This window comes from Hordeum vulgare, chromosome 2H (genome assembly GCF_904849725.1).
Source record: "Hordeum vulgare subsp. vulgare chromosome 2H, MorexV3_pseudomolecules_assembly, whole genome shotgun sequence".
Taxonomy (NCBI): domain Eukaryota; kingdom Viridiplantae; phylum Streptophyta; class Magnoliopsida; order Poales; family Poaceae; genus Hordeum; species Hordeum vulgare.
The window spans coordinates 119,621,694-119,629,639 of record NC_058519.1 but is presented as its reverse complement, the minus strand read 5'-3'; positions in this window follow the sequence as shown (position 1 = coordinate 119,629,639).

The window sequence follows — 7,946 nt, the reverse complement described above, 5'->3', positions numbered from 1 at the left end:
ATCGGTTTATTGCCTCGATCACCATAATAATTTGGCCAATCCAAGAATGCTCGCCCTCAGCTCTTTACTGTCGTTCCTCGCCATCACCAGCGGCGCCTCCTTCCCCGACAGCGCCCACTCCACCGGCGGGCTAGCATCCCACCACTAACTATCGTGACAAGAACCCTATCTACAGGCCGCCTACGATGAGCTCGGCGCCTACTCCTCCGCCTCCACCGTCTCCAAGTGCCCCTCCCGCAGCTCCAAGTGCGCCACCAGCAGCTCCAACTTGGCGTCCTTCACATGATCCCTGGACAGGGCTCGTCCAGGCTTGGCCCATGCCCTAGTCTACTCCGGTTCCCATCGGCGCTCCCCAGCGTATACCGGTGCTTGGCGGCCCGGTGTTCGCCCCATACTGGTGCTCATGGGTTACGCATGCCTCGTCAGCCGACGCATGCCTACCATGCTGCTCCAACATACGCTTCCTATGGTGCTCCCTCCTACGTTGACGGAGGACACTACTACACGCCATCGTATCCGCCGGCTCTACTGCCTACACCGACCTTAGCTACACCGCCGAGCTGGGACCAAGCCACCTTCCTCCAGGCCATGAACAATTTTTCCTGCCAAGGCAATTCAGGTATGGATTGGATTTTCGATTTCGGTGCTTCTAGTCATATGTCTACATCTAGTATGTTTCTTTGCTCTTGTACCCCATCTTCCTTTCAATCCATCACTCTTGGTGATGGTTCCTCTATCCCAATTTATTGTGTTGGTCGGTCTCAACTTCCCTCTACCACTAAACCACTTCTTCCTCGTGATGTACTTGTTGCTCCAGCTCTCATAAAAAATTTAACCTATGTTCGTCAATTCACTTGTGATAACATTGTTTTCGTTGATTTTGACCCCTTTGGCTTATCTGTGAAGGATTATTAGACCAAGGTCGAGGTCGCGCGGTTCAATAGATTCATCGACTTATACTCTCTCAATGGTGTCCTTGCCGACGCTTCTCCAACCTCCATGATGGTATTTGTTGATCTCTAGCATCGGCGTTTAGGACACCCCAACCCTGCCGTTTTAGCATCTGTTCTTATTGAATTTTCCATACCCTGTAACAGATATTCTCATGATTCCTCATTTTGTGAGTCCTGTCAATTAGGCAAGCATGCGTGTCTTCCTTTTAGTTCGTCTAGTTCCTCTAGCACTTATCTTTTTGAATTAATACATTGTGGTCTATGGATGTCCCCTATTGCAAGTGTCTCTGGTTTTAAATACGATCTTGTCATACTACATGATTTTACAGACTTTGTCTCGACCTTTCCTCTACGCAATAGATCTGATGTTCCCACCATATTCCTCAATTTTCAGTGATATGTTTATGTACACTTCTTTCTCCTTATTCTCTTCATACAATGTGACAACGGTCATGAATTTGATAATATTAAAAATCGAACCTTCTTCCTACAACATGGCATTCTTCTTCTTTTTCTTGTCCCTACACCTCTCCTCAAAACGACAAAGTTGAGCGCTCTCTTTGTACTCTCAATGATATCGTTCGTACCCTTATTCTTCAATCCTCCATGCCATCCAAATACTGGGCAGAAGCTCTCCACACTGCTACCTATATTCTCAATATTCGCCCTTCCAAAGTCAATCCAAATACCACCCCTATTTCTCTCTTTTTTGTGCCATCCAAACTATTCCGACATTCGTGTTTTCGGTTGACTCTATTTCCCAAACACTTTCTCTACCTCCGCCCATAAACTATATTCTCACTCTCTCCCGTGCGTTCTCCTAGTTTTTTCAGATGAACACAAAGGCTATCGATGCCTTGATTTACACACCGGTCGGGTCCTTGTGTCTCGACACGTCAACTTCGCCGAACACACCTTCACCCTTTCCCCTTCTATGCTCCTCTCATGGCATCCCAACCTACCTGAACTCCTTCCCCACCAGCCCAACCGATCGCCAACGATCTCCTAGTAGCCAGCCAAAAACCGACCACAACCAACATCATGCCACGCCCGCACCATTGCCCTCTCCTCCACCTCCTGATCCGCTGACATCCCCTCTCTCGTCCGCATCCTTTGCTGCACCATACACAAGTCCCCCTCCCCCCTCTACCAGTTCACGTTGTTTCCACTGTTCCGGGTGCCAATGATCACCCTATGCGCACTTGCTCCAAATCAAGCTTCCTTCCGTCAACCCGTCGATCACCTCAACCTCCATGCCGCCCTGACTCTCTCTCAAGTCCCCAAATCCTACAAAACTGCTCTTCTCGATCCTAATTGGGCTGCTGCTATGCAAGAATAATACGCGGCTCTAACCGAGAATAATACATGGCATATTGTTCCTCGCCCTTCCAACACCAACATTATCTCTGGCAAATGGGTTTTTCGCCAGAAGTTTCACTCTGATGGTACTCTTTCCCGCTATAAAGCGCGCTGGGTCTGCCATGGTTATTCCCAGCAGCATGGCATTGATTACGACGAAACTTTTCCCCCTGTTGTTAAACCCAGTACCATTCACACTGTTCTCAGCCTTGGTCTCTCCTCCACCTGGCCTATTCACCAATTAGATGTCAAAAATGCCTTTCTTCATGGTTCCCTTCAAGAGACCGTGTATTTTCAACAACCTCTTGGTTTTGAAAATCCTTCTTATCCCAACCATGATTGTCTTCTCCAAAAATCTCTCTACGGTCTCAAACAAGCTCCTAGAGCGTGGTTTCAATGCTTCTCTTCCTTTATTCAAATCATAGACTTTATTCCTTCTCTTTCTGGCACCTCTCTCTTTGTCTACCATCATAATTCTGAAAATGCCTACTTAATTCTCTATGTTGATGATATCATTTACAGTGCTTCTTCTCAAAAAACATTGGACCGCATCATTGATCATCTTTGCTCTGAGTTCTCCATGACAGATCTTGGTGTTCTTCATAATTTTTTGGGTATTGCGGTGCTTCATGATTCTTCTCAGCTTTTTATTTCCCAATGGCAATACATCCTTGATCTTCTCAATCGTTCTGGTATGCTTGACTGTCAGTCTTCCCGCACTCTTGTAGACACTAGTTTCAAACTCTCTCCTCATGGCGATCTTTTCTTTGATCCTACTCTTTACCGTAGTCTCACTGGTGCTCTCCAATATCTTACCATCACTCATCCTGAGATCTCTTTGTTGGGAAACGTAGCATGGGAAACAAAAAATTCCTACACACGCGCAATACTTATCCATGGTGATGATCATCTACGAGAGGGGAGAGTGAATCTACATACCCTTGTAGATCGCTAAGCGGAAGCGTATATAACGCGGTTGATGTAGTGGAACATCTTCGCGATCCAAATTGCAACCCGTCCCGCAATCTCATCACGACCCGTCCCATGATCTCAGCATGATCCATCCCGATCTAGTGCCGAACGGACGACACCTCCGTGTTCAGCACACGTACAACTCGATGACGATCCCCGCCTTTGTTGATCCAGCAAGAGGGGCGAAAAGGTAGATGAGTTCTCCAGCACGGCGGCGTGGTGGTGGTGGTGGTGAACTAATCCAGCAGGGCTTCGCCTAAGCACCGTCGAACTAGACTAGAGGAGAGACAGATCTAGAGAGAAGTAGAGGGAGCACGTGGCAATTAGGGTTAGCTCTCCCCTCTAAATCCTCTAGTATATATAGGAGGGAGGGAGGGGAGGAGGCAGCCAAAAACCCTCTAGGGGTTTGGCCAAACTAGGAGGAGATGGAAGAGTCCACCTCCAATCCTACTCCAAGTAGGGTTCCTTTCCTACTTGGAATCTTTCCCTTCCTTTGGGGGTTTTCCCACCTCTTGGCCGCATGGGCCCTTAGGGAAGGCTTTGGACAGCCCACTAGGGGCTTGTCTACCTCCTCTCACATCTCATGAAGCCTTTGGGTCATCACACCCCTCCCGGTGGTCCCCCGGTACCCTCCCGGCACTCCCGGTACACTACCGATGAGTCCGAAACTTTTTCGGTGACCAAAACATGACTTCCTATATATCAATCTTTACCTCCGGACTATTCCAGAGCTCCTCGTGACGTCCAGGATCTCATCCGGGACTCCGAACAACCTTCGGTCACCAACAACTATAACTCAACTATACTGAAACATCACCGAACCTTAAGTGTGCAGACCCTGCGGGTTTGACAACTATGCAGACATGACCTGAGACACTCCCCGGTCAATAACCAATAGCGGGACCTGGATGTCCATATTGGCTCCTACATATTCGACGAAGATATCTATCGGTTGAACCTTTATGTCAAGGATGCAGTTAATCCCGTATGTTGTTCCCTTTGTCCTTCGGTATGTTACTTGCCCGAGATTCGACTGTCGGTATCTCCATACCTAGTTCGATCTCGTTACTGGCAAGTCTCTTTACTCGCTCCGTAATACAAGATCCCGTGACTAACTCCTTAGTCACATTGCTTGCAAGGCTTGTTGTGATGTTGTATTACCGAGTGGGCCCCGAGATACCTCTCCGTCACACGGAGTAACAAATCCCAGTCTTGATCCATGTCATCCCAACAGACACCTTCAGAGATACCTGTAGAGCACCTTTATAGTCAGCGAGTAACGTTGCGACGTTTGATACACGCAAGCTATTCCTCCGGTGTCCGGGAGCTGCATGATCTCATGGTCATAGGAACATATACATTGACATGCAGAAAATAGTAGCAATAAACAGACACGATCGTATGCTACGTTTATAGTTTGGGTCTTGTCCATCACATCATTCTCCTAATGATTTGATCCTGTTATCAAGTGAAAACACTTGTCTATGGCCAGGAAACCTTGACCATCTTTGATCAACGAGCTAGTCAACTAGAGGCTCACTAGGGACAGTGTGTTGTCTATGTATCCACACATGTATTTGAGTTTCCAATCAATACAATTATAGCATGGATAATAAACGATCATCATGAACAAGGAAATATAATAATAACCAATTTATTATTGCCTCTAGGGCATATTTCCAACACTCTTTTCCTGTCCAGCAAGCCTGTCTCCATATGCATGATCCTCGTATTCCTGACTATAATCACAACAAACGTATTCTTAGGTATTTAAAGGATACTCTTGATCATGGTCTCCACATCAACAATTCTTATCCCACTTCTCTCACCGCGTATTCTGATGCAGACTGGGTTGGTTGTCCCAACACTCAGAGATCCACATCTGTTTTCTGTGTTTTTCTTGCTAATAATTTGATTTCTTGGTCCTCGAAAAGGGAAGTAACGGTCTCCCCTCGTCCGCCGAAGCTGAGTATCATGCAGTTGCACACGCTGTTGCTGATACTATTTGGTTCCTTCAGTTGCTATCAGAGCTGCATCAACCACTTGGATCAGGCTACCATTGTTTACTATGATAACATCTCAGGTGTCTACATGTCTGGGAATCTTGTTCAACATCGACAGACTAAACATATTAAGACTAACATCCACTTTGTTCGCGAGAAAGTGGCTCTTGGTCAAGTTCGGGTGCTTCACGTTCATTCTACGACTCAATTCGCTGATATATTTACCAAAGGACTGGCTGCTACACTGTTTCATGATATTCGATTCAGTCGCAACGTTGTCGATCCTCCCATTGATACTTCGGGGGGGGGGGGTGTTAGACTATTACTTGGATCTCAAGTTACCTAGTCCTAGTCGTTTTGTAATAGGTCTAGTCAGTTTGTAACCCCTTATATAAACCCATGTATGTGGCTGCAAATCAATCAATTAAACATAGTTCTATTCAGTCTTACAGCCAATACAATGATTTTAGGTCAATATGACACTCTAGCAGAGTCGTCATTTGACTCTGAATTGTCATAATTTATGGTCTGTGTTTCAATCCACGAAACCATATTGAAGGCTCGGGGGTGCTTGGAGTGCTCTCCATCCATGAACTACTCACACGGGCCCTCCTTAGCCTTCTGTGAGGCCCATCTCATGTTCCTGCCAATGGGGCATATGGCCATGGCACAAAGAAGCATGTCAATTAGCAGCAGTCGTCACAAGCCAACTGTCGGGGCTACTCCCACCACATTTTTCCGGCGCTCACCACATTTTCCCGTCTTCCGCCTCTCACGACTATAAAAAGGCCACCATCATGTCTGAATAGCTCACAACCTCTACTTCTAACACCGCTCCATGTAGCCAATGTCTCCCTATTGTTGCCATGTCGCTTCCCCTGTGGCTAAGACTGAAGGAGCAGATGATGGATGAGGAGCAAGTGGAACGAGGATGCCTCCCTCATCGTCGGGGGGAAGGAGAAGGATTGCCATTTTGTACTAGAGGCCGCATAGGAGGATCTTTCCCTCGATGAGTATCCGGATTGAATCCCAGAAACACACTATTGTTTGGGATATCCAGGGTATGTGTGGATCTCATACGTGCAGGCGAGGGCTCGTCCATGTAGGTCACATCGGGCGATACATGCTCCCCGGTGCCTCTCTGCTAAGGAGCCATGGGATGCGCCCACCCTGAGAAAATCTTCAAGCATAGCAACACCGAGAAGGTGTTGCAGGTGGAGAGCGATCACTGCATTTGACTCCATTACAAGGAAACATAGGAGGGCTTGGGAACGGATAGGGAGCACATTCCATATGAAAAGTTGTCCCCGACCTCGACAACAGCGGGGAGGAATAGGACAAAGTTGTCACACTACCACGCATAGAGGACGAGTCGACTCGTCACATATGCACGTGCCATGTTCATTGCATTCAGGGTCGTTGTGATGAAGAGCAACTAGTGCTTCTCGCAAGACATAAAAAGTCATTAGTTTTGTAACAAATGTTGACAATCGATTTTTCTATCCACTGTAACCAAATTGTAATGCAACATTATCTCAAATTAGTGTTTTAATCACCCAAAATGAGTGTGTGATTTTTTAGTTGATGCAACAAAAAATTATAAAAGAAAAGAAAATATATGGATGCCACACTATGGCAGCTATGTATGTGCACAACGGTTGTGTGGCTTCCGTATCACATATGGTGACCAGCGACATGGTGACTCTACTAGAGTTGCTCTTTATGACAACTTATGGTATAAGTCGCCCTCTTATTGGCTTATTTTAGAAGCCACCTCCAATATTTATTGAGGCAATACTAGGGTCACTGAGGCTTCTAGACTACTTATATTGCGGTTGGATCTGGAATAAGCTAGTTAGTTTAGGAGCCTCAACAAATATTGGGGCGGATTTTAAAATAAGCTTGCCGCCAAAAAAACTAGGCCTAAGGGGGGTTGTGTGTGACGCGTAGGCTTGCCAACCCTAGGCGCCAAAGTTTTCCTACACGATGCTGTCTCAGTCCCCCTCATCTTTCTCATTCGGCGGCCTCATAAGCGGCTAAAGGAGTGGTGTCTTGTCCATCTCATTTTATTTTTCTTAGCTTTTTGTTTCCTTGGCGACGTCGACAAGGTGGTGGCGGTGATGGCGTGTTGGAATAAGGTCTTTTCAGTCTCTCCCTACCTCCATGACATTTGATCTGGCATCAAGGAAGGGCATGTTAGAGTATGCTTCCCCACTTCTATTGGGTCCCTTCAGATGTTCGCACTTCCCATGTCTTTAAAGGAGAGCCACTAGCTGACTATTGGTGTGGTGACTAAAATATATTCTTATATATTGTTATGCAACATGGTCCGATTTCGTCAACCCTCAGAACTTGTAGTGATGGATTCCAAGACTATACTGTGTGGGATAATACTCCAACTGATGATGCTTTAGCACTTTTGATATCTCGTCTCGGGGGGCGGGTGGCTATTGTGGTCTTCAAAGCTACTGATTTCCAATATAGTTTTACCTTTTTTACTAGGTGTATATCTGTCCATTGTATTTTCTATTATTTTCCTTTGATTTATTAGATCTAAGGCTGGGCTCAATGAAACATTTTCCCTTTTAAACTGCACGCAAAGTATGATATAGAAAAAGACTTATATGATTTTGATATAACAAGCCAAACAACTCGTACA